Source organism: Schistocerca cancellata, chromosome 9 (assembly GCF_023864275.1).
Source record: "Schistocerca cancellata isolate TAMUIC-IGC-003103 chromosome 9, iqSchCanc2.1, whole genome shotgun sequence".
Classification (NCBI taxonomy): Eukaryota; Metazoa; Arthropoda; class Insecta; order Orthoptera; family Acrididae; genus Schistocerca; species Schistocerca cancellata.
The window spans coordinates 205,079,807-205,094,781 of record NC_064634.1 but is presented as its reverse complement, the minus strand read 5'-3'; positions in this window follow the sequence as shown (position 1 = coordinate 205,094,781).

The following is a 14,975-nucleotide window of genomic DNA, read 5'->3' as shown; positions in this document are numbered from 1 at the left end:
TGTTTGCTGAGCCAGCTGGGTTGCTCCGCACAGGTTGCAACTAACGCGGTGCAACTAACTGGGTCTACGACCAAGGAACACTGTTGAGTTCGAGCAGTACTGTAATTGATGCATGTGTTGTACCTGTAAGAAATATTTTTTTCTGATTTTAAAGCTGTAGCTTGTAAATTATGTTTCTGATGTTCTCAACTATTCAAATAATTTAAACTCATTTCTGAGCCACCAGGCTTGTTAGTCCCCTGTCAAAGAATTTTATCTAAAGTATTTGCATTGAACAAGTAGAATATCTATAAAGAGGTAGAGGGGCTGGCCAGCACTTATCTCAGCTCAGTACAGCCAATAGATACACAAAAAACAGAACCAAAAATTTACGTTCCTAGCTTTCGGAACAAATGTTTCTTCATCAGGGAGGAGAGAGGGGAAAGAAAGGGAAGAAGGGAAAGTGGATTCAGTTACTCACAACCCAGGTTATGAAGCAACAGGGAAAGGAAAACAGGGAGGGTAGCAAGGATGGAGGCATGGTTGTCAGAGGGAAGCCAAAGATATTCTACTGTATGTACTGTGCCAGCTTCAAACCAAAGAGGATGCATACAGAAGTAAAGAAGTAAAGAAGTATACAGTATAAAGATAAACGCAACTATGTAGGATGAAAAGATGCGTGAATGGCTAAAGAGGAAACGGAAAGAGGAGAAGACTGAAGAGTAAATGGGAGTGAGGTTGTTTAACGTAGGTTCAGTCCAGGGGGATGGCGGGATGAAAGGATGTGTTGGAGTGCAAGTTCCCATCTCCGCAGTTCAGAGGGACTGGTGTTGGGTGGGAGAAGCCAAATGGCACATACGGTGTAGCAGGTTCCTAGGTCCCTAGAATTATGCTGGAGGGCATGCTCCGCTACTGGGTATTGGACATCTCCTACGTGGACAGTTCGTCTGTGTCCGTTCATGCACTCAGCCAGTTTAGTTGTTGTCATACCGATGTAAAAGACTGTGCAGTGCAGGCATGTCAGCTGATAAATGACATGTGTAGTTTCACACGTGGCCCTGCCTTGAATTGTGTATGTTTTACCAGTAGCGGGGCTGGAGTAGGTGGTTGTGGGGGGATGCATGGGACAGATTTTGCAGCGGGGTCGGTTACAGGGGTAGGAACCGCTGGGTAGAGAAGGTAGTCTGGGAATATTGTAGGGTTTAACTAGGATGTTACGGAGGTTAGGGGGGGGCGACGAAAGGCAACTCTGGGTGGTGTGGGGAGAATTTGGTCAAGGGATGATCTCATTTCAATGGTTGACTTGAGAAAGTCATATCCCTTGCGGAGTAATTTGTTGATGTATTCGAGGCCAGGATAATATTGGGTGACAAGGGGGATGCTTCTGTGTGGTCTGGGGGTAGGAACATTGTTGTTGGACGGGGAGGAGTGTATTGCTTGGGAAATCTGTTTGTGGATAAGGTCTGCAGGATAGTTGCGGGAGAGGAAAGCACTGGTCAGGTTATTGGTGTAGTTGTTGAGGGATTCATCACTGGAGCAGATACGTTTGCCACGAATACCTAGATTGTAGGGAAGGGAACGTTTGATGTGGAATGGATGGCAGCTATCAAAGTGAAGGTACTGTTGTTTGTTTGTGGGTTTGATATGGACAGAGGTGTGGATGTGAGCTTCAACAAGATGAAGGTCAACATCCAGGAAGGTGGCTTGGGTTTTGGAGAAGGACCAGGTGAAATTCAGATTCGAAAAGGAGTTGAGGTTATGGAGGAAATTAAGGAGTGTTTCTTCACCATGAGTCCAGACCACAAAGATGTCATCTATAAACCTATACCAGGCCAGGGGAAGCAGCTGTTGGGTCTTCAGGAAAGCCTCCTCCATGCAGCCCATGAAGAGATTAGCATAGGACGGAGCCATCCTGGTTCCCATGGCCGTTCCCCTGATTTGTTTGTAGGTCTGGCCTTCAAAAGTGAAGTAATTATGGGTTAGGATGAAGTTGGTAAGTGTGATAAGGAACGAGGTTTTTGGAAGATCTTCGGGTGGGCGTTGGGAGAGGTAGTGCTCAAGGGCAGAGAGACCATGGGTATGTGGAATGTTTGTGTAAAGGGATGTAGCATCTCTGGTGACAAGAAAGGTTTCAGGTGGGAGAGGAGTGGGAATGGATTTGAGGCGGTCACTTTTTGTATGTTTTTCATTTGTTCAATGTTGATTTCTGAAACTTGCAATCGGTTAGCAATACCGTCAAACATTGGCTGAAAAATCTTTATTTTTTCCTTGAGTTCGCCTGATAAGCTTTGTATCTTTTCTTGTGTCTGTTCACCTTCTTCCCTCAACTGTTAAAACTGTGCATTATTTTGTTCTTGTATCTGTTTGATCTGTCCACATGTTCGTTCTTGCCGCAGTTGCAAATGCTCAAGCTGTTCAAGTAGCGTTTGAAGCATAGGTGTTACGTTTTGATCTGAATTCATACTGTTGGACATAGTGACCAGAGACGGATCTCTGGGGAACAAACGATGCAAAGCCTGAATCAGTTTTTTTTCAACTGCGTATTCGTATCTGTGTTATTCATAGTTTGCTGTCTGGTTTGCATATTACAGGTTGGTGACTTATCGCCTAGAGATTCTCGTTCTCGCTTCCCGCGCATGGGGTCCGGGGTTCGAAGCCCCGGCGGGGTCAGGAATTTTCTCTGCCTCGAGATGACTGGGTGTTGTGTGTCTTTCATCGTCACTGACTCGCAAGTCGCCGAAGTGGCGTCAGCTAAAAAGGACTTGCAATTTCGACGGCCGAACACCCGGCATGGGGTCTCCCGGCCAACAATGCCGTACGATCATTTCATTTCATTTCTTGTTCAGTTTGCCAGCTATCACTCGTTTCGGAATTTTGTTCTGTTTCAGGTGTAGTCACATCTCCCCGCACTTGCGTAATTAGATTACGTTCCGTGTCGGTTACTGTCTTGACGCTGAACGGTAACTGTTCATTATAAAATGAGTTAAATGACATGCTTTCGTTATGTTGCGTCAAGTTCTGTTGCTATACGTCACTGCGCTGAACGTGTCTGGTATTCACTGTTTTAATAAAGTGAGATTGACAAACGTTACAAAAAATTCTCAAGTTTTAAGTTAAGTTCTCTCGCTCAAAATAAATTTCTAAAAAATGAAATAACTGAAAATATGACGCGACTGTTGCCTAACAGCAAACTTTTACACAGTCAAACTTTTACACGTAATGAAACTTCGTCACACGTACTGAATATTTATCACACAGCAAGTAAATGAAAACATAGAAAATTTCACACGTAACGATTACGCAGAAAATAACTATAATACAAGAAACATGAAATTATTAGTACATAAAACATGCGCTGTACTGTGTGCTGTAGCAAAAGAAAAAAAAATTATCTGACTGCATTTCAAAAGTGCCAGCAGACGGCACGAAGTGGTAGACAAATGAAAAATGTTTGCCTGCTTTTTACTCAAAACTGAATGTACTGTCCTCTGTTATAAAAAGGTTGAAGTGAAATTACTATTGCAAACAGCGAAACAGCGTGACTCAGTGCACGCATTTACATAAAGACAAAACTAACTGACATTCACTGTGCAGGAAATTAAATCAAAACGGTCACTCAAAACCCCACTACCAAAACCAAACTCTACACTGCCCAAAAAAGTTGAAACACTGAAATTACGTAGCAACACTTTGAAATTCACGCTGTTCAGTTGCCCATTAAAAATCTTAATTACAAAGAAAATGCTTAAGATTTGCGCAATGGAAACGTGGGATGAGAAACGAAAGAACCAACTAAATATGAAAAGAATCTCACCCGAAAAATTACAGCATAATTAGCAGCAACAGCACCGCATGAAGAAATCGAGCCAACTAAAATATGCTACTATGAAACCAAATTACTGAGAGAAATATTGGGATGATTTTGTCATAACAGAGAAAACGTCTTACCTGAAATGAAAATAGTAATCCGTTCATTGTAATGCTGTATTTCAAACTCTTATTTCACAACTACATAAAACTCATAGAAAACCAAAAACTTTACTTTCTTTACAAAAGTCAGTGCTTTTACGACTATGCAAATTGAAATGAATTAAGTTGAATAAACCTAAATCGAGGTTGGGAGGTGGACTGTTATGTTTCAAGAATGACTAACATTATCAGTACGCGCCAACAACAATTGTTACCCAAAAATACATCCATAATCCTAATCCATTCTCTCTGTTCCATAAATGATGCGTCTGTAAGTCCTTCCACGACATTAATAATTCCTAACAATTTTCTTCAGCAAAATCCTCCTCCAGTATGCGCTACGCTAACAGTTCAACCACCCTACTCCATGCCCAACACTCGACTGCTCTCCGCTCTGCAACGGAGCCGAAGTACACACGCAATTTCTTCGCTCTCGTAATACGAAATTTCCACTCATTCTGAAACTATCTGAAAATAAACGTAGAATCCACCTACATATGTCCACCTTTCGATATGGAAGTTTGAATCTGGCCGTGAGGCGTTCTCTGCGCGGTCCGCGCCCGCGCATCAGCGGTCGGTGAGACGCTGGCGCCGGCGTCTGTGTAATTGCCTCGTGCGCCCTTGACGCCCGTTCGTTTCCTTTGCTAAGCAAAAGAGCCTCGCCAGTGGAGGGGATTTAAGACGACCGCCCGCCCTCAGGAACTCAGTTCGTCAGCGCACCTGACGATTGCGACATGTCTGATGGCCGAAATACAGGGTGATTCAAAAAGAATACCACAACTTTAGGAATTTAAAACTCTGCAACGACAAAAGGCAGAGCTAAGCACTATCTGTCGGCGAATTAAGGGAGCTATAAAGTTTCATTTAGTTGTACATTTGTTCGCTTGAGGCGCTGTTGACTAGGCTCCAGCGTCAGTTGATGCTAAGATGGCGACCGCTCAACAGAAAGCTTTTTGTGTTATTGAGTACGGCAGAAGTGAATCGACGAGAATCCGCGGGAAACAACTCAGTATGAACGTGACTCGCCTAAGGTGAACGTTTTCTGTGCCATTTCAGCCAATAAAGTTTTTGGTCCCTTTTTCTTCGAAGGTGCTACTGTAACTGGACTACAGTATCTGGAGATGTTAGAGAATTGGCTGTTCCCTCAGCTCGAACAAGAAGCACAAGAATTTATATTTCAGCAGGATGGAGCGCCACCACATTGGCACTTATCTGTCCGTAACTACCTGAACATCAACTACCCGAGGCGATGGATCGGCCGCCAGGCAGCCCGTGACAGAGCACTTCATCACTGGCCTCCAAGAAGCCCTGATCTTACCCCCTGCGATTTTTTCTTATGGGGGTATGTTAAGGATATGGTGTTTCGGCCACCTCTCCCAGCCACCATTGATGATTTGAAACGAGAAATAACAGCAGCTATCCAAACTGTTACTCCTGATATGCTACAGAGAGTGTGGAACGAGTTGGAGTATCGGGTTGATATTGCTCGAGTGTCTGGAGGGGGCCATATTGAACATCTCTGAACTTGTTTTTGAGTGAAAAAAAAACTTTTTAAAATACTCTTTGTAATGATGTATAACAGAAGGTTATATTATGTTTCTTTCATTAAATACACATTTTTAAAGTTGTGGTATTCTTTTTGAATCACCCTGTATTGTGCCCGTTGGATACTATGGACCGGCAGTACATCCGTGGACTGTTCGAGAAAGTTGACCGTCATATCTCTGAAGCGACCCCACCTAGCAACAAAAAACCAACGTCATATTATGGCTTCGTTGTCCCATGCAACTTTTGTCCCACAAACTTTTCTGCTCCTATCATACTTTCGGAGTTATTCTAGGTGGTAATAGTTAGTGATTCACCTTGTACAGTTGATGGTAGTCTGTATTCGTAACTACGAATACATTTCACGTATTTCATGACGGCTGTAGTCGCCGCAGTGCCTTGCCTTCCGACACAAATGCATGTCCGAAATTAACATTACTTAGTACTTTTTAATAACAGAGCTACCACAATGTCGTTTGCTTCTTAACAGGCTGTATGTTAACCACGGATGGCCGGCCGGAGTGGCCGAGCGGTTCTAGGCGCTTCAGTCTGGAACCGCGCGACCACTCCGGTCGCAGGTTCGAATACTGCCTCGGGCATGGATGTGTGTGATGTCCTTAGGTTGGTTAGGTTTAAGTAGTTCTAAGTTCTAGGGGACTGATGACCTCAGAAGTTAAGTCCCATAGTGCTCAGAGCCATCACCACAAATGCAACGTGCTCCCATGCTGGCTACAAGATTGGTAATATTTCCCCTACGCATCCCACACGTGCTCGATGGGTTTTAAGTCGAAGGAATGGACAGACCAATCTACTTATAGAATATCGTCCCTTCCCGGAGCTCCTGCAGCTGTGGTGTTCATCTACATTTAGCACCTAAATCAACGTGAATACTCTGCTATTCACAACAAAGTGCCTAGCAGACGGATCAATGAACCACCTTCAAGCTGTCTCTGTACAGTTCCACTCTAGAACGGCGCGCGGGAAAATAAGCGCTTAAATTTTTCTGTGCCAGCCCTGATTTCTCCTATTTCATCGTGATGATCATTTCTCCCTATGAAGGTGCGTGCCAACAGAATGTTTTCGCAATCGCAGGAGAAAACTGGTGATTGAAGTTTCCTGAGAAGATCACGTCGCAACGAAGAACGCCTTTGTTTTAATGATTGCTACTCCAATTCATGTATCATATCTGTGGCACTATCTCCCGTACTTCGCAATAATACAAAACGGGCTGCCCTTCTTTGTACTTTTTAGATGTCATCCGTCAGTCCCATCTGACTCGGATCCCACACCTCGCAGCAGTACTCCAGAATAGGGCGGACAAGCGTGGTGTAAGTAGCCTCTGTTGCACCTTCTAAGTGTTCTGCCAATGAATCGCAGTCTTTGGTTGGCTCTATCCACAACATCATCTATGTGATAGTTCCAATTTAGGGTATTTGTAATTGTAATCATTAAGTATTTTTTTCAAAGGGCACGGCCGACTTCCTTCCCCGTCCTTCCCTAATTCGATGAGACCGATGACCTCGCTGTCTGGTCTCCTTCCCCGAACCAACCAACCAACCAACCATTAAGTATTTAGTTGAATTTACAGCCTTCAGATTTGTGTGACTTATCGCGTAATCGAAATTTAGCGGATTTCTTTTAGTACTCATGTGAGTAACTTTACACTTTTCTTTTTTTAGGATCAATTGCCACTTTTCGCACCATACAGATATCTTATCTAAATCATTTTGCAATTCGTTTTGGTCATCTGATGACTTTACAAGACGGTAAATGACAGCATCATCTGCAAAAAAACTAAGACGGCTACTGAGATTGTCTCCTATGTCGTCCCTTGGGGGAACGCCGGATATTATTTCTGTTTTACTCGATGACTTTCCGTCTATTACTACGAATTGTGACCTTTCTGACAGGAAATCACGAATCCAGTCGCACAACTGAGGCGATATTCCATAGGCACGCAGTTTGGTTAGAAGACGCTTGTGAGGAACGGTGTCGAAAGCCTTCTGGAAATCTAAAAATATGGAATCAATTTGACATCCCCTGTCGATAGCACTCATTACTTCATGAGTATGAAGAGGTAGTTGAGTTTCGCAAGAACGATATTTTCAAAATCTGCGCTGACTACATGTCAATAAATCATTATCTTAGAGGTACTTCATAATGTTCGAATACAGTATATGTTCCAAAACCCTACTGCAGACCGACGTTAGTGATATGGGCCTTTAATTCAACGGATTACTCCTACTTCCCTTTTTGGATATTTGTGTGACTTGAGCAATTTTCCAGTCTTTAGGTACGGATATTTCTGTGAGCGAGCGGTTGTACATAAATGCTAAATATGGAGCTATTGTATCAGCATACTCCGAGAAGAACCTGACTGGTCTACAATCTGGACCGGAAGCCTTGCTTTTATTAAGTGACACCGAGGAATTCTATTCCTATGTTTCCCATCTTGGCAGTTGTTCTTGATTGGAATCCAGGAATATTTACTTCGTCTTCTTTGGTGAAGGAGTTTCGGAAAATCGTGTCTAATAACTCTGCTTTAGTGGCATTGTCATCAAAGACTCTACCGTTGTTATCGCACAGTGAAGGTATTGATTGCGTCTTGACACTGGTGTGCTTTGCCGGCCGCTGTGGCCGAGTGGTTCTAGGCGCTTCAGTCCGGAACCGCGTTGCTGCTACGGTCGCAGGTTCGAATCCTGCCTCGGGCATGGATGTGTGTGATGTCCTTAGGTTAGTTAGGTTTAAGTAGTTCTAAGTCTAGGGGACTGATGACCGCTGATGTTAAGTCCCATAGTGCTTGGAGCCCTTTGAACTGGTGTGCTTTATGTATGACCAGAATCTCTTTGGGTTTTCTGCCAGATACCATCGCGCATTGTGACCCATAAAAATGAAGTCAGAGAGGAACGCAGTCTTGGAAAGACGCACATGGGGGTGGGGTACAGTGTCCCAATAACGTTGACCAGTGAGCGTACCGCCTTCAAGGATTTGGAGATCAGTACGCCCATCCAACATTATGCCTCCGCACACCATAACTCCTGGACATCAAAACGATCATGTTTGACATGTACCTGTTCCCACCTCTCGCCATATGAGGGCATGTCCATCATCGTTGGACGTGATGATTTCGGGGGGCCACGTGTTATGGTGTGTGGAGGCATAATTTTGCATGGGAGCGTTGACCTCCAAATCTCTGAACACGGTACACTCACTGTCAACGTTGTTGCGACGATGTACTCCTTCCCCACAAGTGTCTTCTCAGGACTGCGTTCGACCCTGACTTCATTTTTTATGGATGACACAGCGCAGGTGGAGGAGCTCTTGGAACGAGAGTATGTTCGGTGAATGGACTGGCTTGCCCATTCTCCGGACTTAAATCTCTTCGTGAACATTTGGGATGCGCTGGGGAGACGTTTTGCAGTACATCGACAGACACCAATGAGCGTCCTGCAGTTGTGAATCGTCCTGGTGGAGCAATGGAACTTCCTGCCACAAGAACTCCTTTCCAACCTCGTGCCCACCATAGGAGCACACTGCAAAGCATGCATTGCCGTCCGTGACTATCACATATTCCGCCATTTCTAATGTCCAGGGGCCCATGATAAATCACGATGACTTCTGCGCAATTGTTGCCTTTGAATAAAAGTTTCATTTATGTTCGTCTCATTACGTAATTCTTTCAGTTATCATCTGTGTCATGCTATAGCAGTTCTTTCGGTACACATGCAGAAGCATGCGCTACCCGTCATGTTGGAAATCGCCTTTTTTTTTTTTCAGGGCTCATACCTCGGGTTCTGTTGGTGATAGGATCTGGTGGTTTGGATAGCCTTTGGAGTCGCACCGTTTGTATACCCAACAGAAGGATGTTCTTACTGTAACCATCCCACAGCAAAGACTAAAACTTTGAAATTACACACTTGCTGCAGCTTACGCAAGTTGATCAAATCGGGTGGGTCTTTCTGCCTTATATGCGTTCTACGAGTATGCTGCGCTTTAAGGGACTAATGGAGGCACCATTTAGTTCATGGGCGGTTCCTGAGAAAATACGAAAAACGTGGATTTTCGTTACCAAAACTCAACCGAGGTTTCCAAAACAGCTATGCATGGAGAACGACTATACTTTTTACGATATATTTCTAAGATCCCGATCTCGAATAAATCTGAAAATTTTCTTGATATATTTATACGTTTCCGACGTACAGAGATGCGCAGTACCTACTACCCGGCGTGGAGCGAAATGTTGTTGATAAACTGACGTAGCAAGGAGAAATAAGCTGTAAAGTGTTGTTGTATTGAAGCACGAGAAAAATTTTTGTGCATGTAAAATCCAATCTTAGGCGAAAAATTAATTTTGCGATATTTCAATATGACGTAAGAAAAGTATCAAAATTTTACTGACCCATAAATTTCTTTTCATTTGAGTGACATTCCCCGCTGTGGAAAAGACAGGAATCAGCGGTAAAGTGCTCCTATCGGAGGGAAAAAAAAAGGCGAATGTGGACCTGTTAAAAAAAAAAAAAAAAGGCGAATGTGGACCTGTTTAAAAGACTGATTGTAAAGTGGGGTACCAGCTGCCTCATTTGCCCTTCTCAACGCCTTTAAAAATGTTCCCAAAAAATCTGCCATGCGAACATATTCGTACTTTTTTATGCTGAGACAGAAGCATACAGTGGCAGTGGGGAAGAGACGGAAAAGTAATAAATATTGGAAAATAGTAGGTACTGGCTGGGGTATAGAAAGGGAAGGAGTAGATAGCAGACTGAGAGAAAGACAGTGACACAATGGCAGTCAAAATAGTTGTCAGAGGCGGAACAGTGCTCGTAAAAAATGGAGATAGTGACAGTCGTACGGGAATAAGGAGAAGGAGAAAGTGGAAATGGGGGAGAGCCAGCAATAGTGAGGGACAGAGTCTGTGGCAATGACAAAGTGGAAGAGAGAGATAGTCACAATGAGAAGAGACAGAAACAGTGGGAAGGAATTAATGAGATAATAGTAGTAAGAGAGAGTAAGATGGAGACAGCAACAGTGAGAGGAGACTGTACTAGTAGAGCAAAACGAAGGAGACTGTGGCTGTGAGACAGGAGACAGTAGTGACAGTTACATCTACATCTACATGACTCTTCTGCAACCCACAATTAAGTGCCTGGCAGAGGGTTCATCGAACCACCTTTAAGCTACTTCTCTACCGTTCCACACTGGAACAGCGGGCTGGAAAAACGAACGCTTTCCTTTTCGTACGGACTCTGATTTCTTCTAATTTTATTATGATGATCATTTCTCTATGTGTAGGGGGGCGCCAACAAAATATTGTCACACTCTGAGGAGTAAGTTGGTGATAGTAATTTCTCGAAAAGGTCCTGCCACAGCGATAAACGCCTTTGTTTTAATGACTCTCACCCAGTTCGTGTACCATAAACTATTACAATTACGAATAGCTTAAACTGGAACGATCACATAGATAATATTGTGGGGAAGGCAAACCAAAGACTGCCATTTATTGGCAGAATACTTAGAAAATATCATATGTTTACTAAGGAGACTGCATCCACTACACTCAAATGGTTCAAATGGTACTGAGCACGATGCGACTTAACTTCTGAGGTCATCAGTCACCTAGAACTTAGAACTAATTAAACCTAACTAAGCTAAGGACATCACACACATCCATGCCCGAGGCAGGATTCGAACCTGCGACCGTAGCGGTCGCTCGGTTCCAGACTGTAGCGCCTAGAACCGCACGGCCACTCCGGCCGGCCACTACACTCATCTGGAGTATTATTGCTGTGCGGTGTGCGGTCCACATCAAATAGGTTTGGAGGAAGACATCGAAAATGTTAAGAGAAGGGCAGCTCGTTTTGTATTATCGCAAAGTAAGGGAGTGAGTGCCACGGATATGATACACGAATTTTGGTGGCAATCATTAAAACAAAGGCATTTTTCGTTGTAGCAGGTGCTTTTCATGAAATTTTAATCACCAGTTTTCTCCCCAGAGGGCGAAAATATTTTGTTGGCAGCAGTCTACATAGAGAGAAATGATCATCATACTAAAATAAGAGAAATCAGAGCTCGTGCGGAAAGATTGAAGCGTTCGTTTTTCCTGCGCGATGTTCGAGTGTAAAACGGTGGAGAAGTAGCTTAAAGGTGGTTCGATGAACCCTCTGTCAGGCATTTAGTTGTGACTTGCAGTGTAATCATGTAGCTGTAGATGAGATGTAACTGTCACTGTTTCCTGACTCACAGTCACACTCTCCTCCGTTCTGTCATACTAATACTACTGTCTTCTCTCACTGTCGCTGTCTCCCCCTTGCTCTCTTTTACTGCTACCATCTCATTCATTCCTTCCCACTGCTTCTGTCTCTTCTCATTCTCAATATCTCTCTCTTCCACCTTGTCACTGTCATTGACTCTATCTCTCATTATTAGTGGCTCTGACCCACTTCTACTTTCTCCTTCTGCTTACTGCTCGTCCACTGCCACCGTCTTCTTCATTTTTTTTCCTAGCTCTCTTCTGTCTCTGTCAACTATTTTCCACTGCCAGTGTGTCCTTTTCTTTCTCTCAGTCTGCTATCGCCCCCTTCTCTTTCTACACTAAAGAGCCCAAGAAACTGGTACACCTGCCTAATATCTTGTAGGGCTGCCACGAGCACGCAGAAGTGCCGCAACACGACATGGCATGGACTCGACTAATGTCTGAAATACTGCTGAAGCGAATTAACACCATGAATCCTGCAGGGCTGTCTGTAAATCCGTAAGAGTACGAGGGGATGGAGAGATCTTTTTAATAGCGCGTTGCAAGGCATCCCAGACATGCTCAATAATGTTCATCTCTGGGGAGTTTGGTGGCCAGCGGAAGTGTTTAAACTCAGATGAGTGTTCCTGGAGCCAGTCTGTAGCGATGCATTGCCCTGCTGGAATTGCCCAAGTCCATCGGAATACACAATGAACATGAATGGATGCAGGTGATAAGACAGGATGCTTACGTACGTGTCATCTGTCAGAGTCGTATCTAGACGTATCAGGGTCAACTATACACGCCTCACACCATTACAGAGCCTCCACCAGCTTTAACAGCCCCCTCCTGACTTGAAGGGTTGTCTCCATACCCGTACATGACCATCTGCTTGCTACAATTTGCAACGAGGCTCGTCCGAGCAGGAATTATGTTTCCAGTGATCAACAGTCCAACGTCGGTGGTGATAGTCCCAGGATAGGTGTAAAGCTTTGTGTCGTGCTGTCATCAAGGGCACACGAGTGAGCCTTCGGCTCCAAAAGCCCATATCGATTATGTTTCGTTGAATGGTTCGCCCGCTGAGATTTGTTGATGGCCCATTATTGAAATCTGCAGAAATTTGCCGGAGGGTTACACTTCTGTCACGTTGAACGATTCTCTTCAGTCGCCGTTGGTAGCGTTCTTGCAGGATGTTTTTCCGGCCGCAGCGATGTCGGAGATTTGACGTTTTACCGGATTCCTGAGATTCATGGTACACTCGTGAAATGGTCGTACGGGAAATTCCCCACTTCATCGCTACCTCGGAGCCGCTGAGTCCCATCGCTTGTGCGCCGACTATAACGTCACGTTCAAATTCACTTAAATTCTGGTAACGTGCCATTGTAGCAGCAGCAACCGATCTAACAACTGTGCCAGACATTTGTTTTATGTAGGCATTGCCGGCAGCATCGCCGTATTCTGCCTGTTTACGATTCTCTGTATTTTAATACGCATGCCTATACCAGTTTCTTTGGCACTTCAGTGTATATCGCAGCCAGTGTCTACTATTTTCCAGTATTTATTACTTTTACACCATCCTTGTGTGTCAGCATAAAAAAGCGCGAATACGTTCGTATGCCAAAATTTTTGGGAAAAAGTTTAAAGGTAATGAGAAAGGCAAATGAGGCAGCTGATAGCCCACTTTTCAGTCAGAGTCTTTTAAAACTGGAGCATTTTCGTCTTTTTTGTGCTCCGACAGGAGCATTTTTCCGATGGCGCATACAGGGTGGTCCATTGATAGTGACCGGGCCAAATATCTCACGAAATAAGGATCAAACGAAAAAACTACAAAGAACGAAACTCGACTAGCTTGAAGGGGGAAACCAGATGGCGCTACGGTTGGCCCGCAACATGCCGCTGCCATAGGTCAAACGGGTATCAGCTGCGTTTTTTAAAATAGGAACCCCCGTTTTTTATTACATATTCGTGTAGTACGTAAAGAAATATGAGTGTTTTAGTTGGACCACTTTTTTCGCTTTGTGATAGATGGCGCTGTAATAGTCACAAACGTATAAGAACGTGGTGTCATGTAACATTCCGTCAGTGCGGACGGTATTTGCTTCGTGATACATTAGCCGTGTTAAAATGGACCGTTTACCAATTGCGGAAAAGGTCGATATCGGGTTTATGTATGGCTATTGTGATCAAAATGCCCAACGGGCGTGTGCTATATATGCTACTCGGTATCCTGGACGACATCATCCAAGTGTCCGGACCGTTCACCGGATAGCTACGTTATTTAAGGAAACAGGAAGAGTTCAGCCACATGTGAAACGTCAACCACGACCTACAACAAATGATGATGCCCAAGTAGGTGTTTAGCTGCAGTCGCGGCTAATCCGCACATCAGTAGCAGACAAATTGCGCGAGAATCGGGAGTCTCAAAAACGTCGGCATTGAGAATGCTGCATCAACATCGATTGCACCCGTACCATATTTCTATGCACCAAGAATTGCGTGGCGACGGCTTTGAACTTCGTGTACAGTTCTGCCACTGGGCACAAGAGAAATAACGGGACGATGACAGATTTTTTACACGCGTTCTACTTAGCGACGAAGCGTCATTCACCAACAGTGGTAACGTAAACCGGCATAATATGCACTATTGGGCAACGGAAAATCCACGATGGCTGCGACAAGTGGAACATCAGCGACCTTGGGGGGCTAATGTATGGTACGGCATTATGGGAGGAAGGATGATTGGTCCCCATTTTATCGAGGGCGATCTAAATGGTGCAATGTATGCTGATTTCCTACGTAATGTTCTACCGATATATCACTGCATGACAGAATGGCGATGTACTTCCAACATGATGGATGTTCGGCACATAGCTCGCGTGCGGTTGAAGCGGTATTGAATAGCATATTTCATGACAGATGGATTGATCGTCGAGCACCATACCATGGCCTGCACGTTCACCAGATCTGACGTCTCCGGATTTCTTTCTGTGGGGAAAGTTGAAGGATATTTGCTATCGTGATCCAACGACAACGCCTGACAACATGCGTCAGCGTATTGTCAATGCATGTGCGAACATTACGGAAGGCGAGCTACTCGCTGTTGAGAGGAATGATGTTACACGTATTGCCAAATGCATTAAGGTTGACGGACATCATTTTGACCATTTATTGCATTAATGTGGCATTTACAGGTAATCACGCTGTAACAACATGCGTTCTCAGAAATGGTCGGTTCACAAAGGTACATGTATCA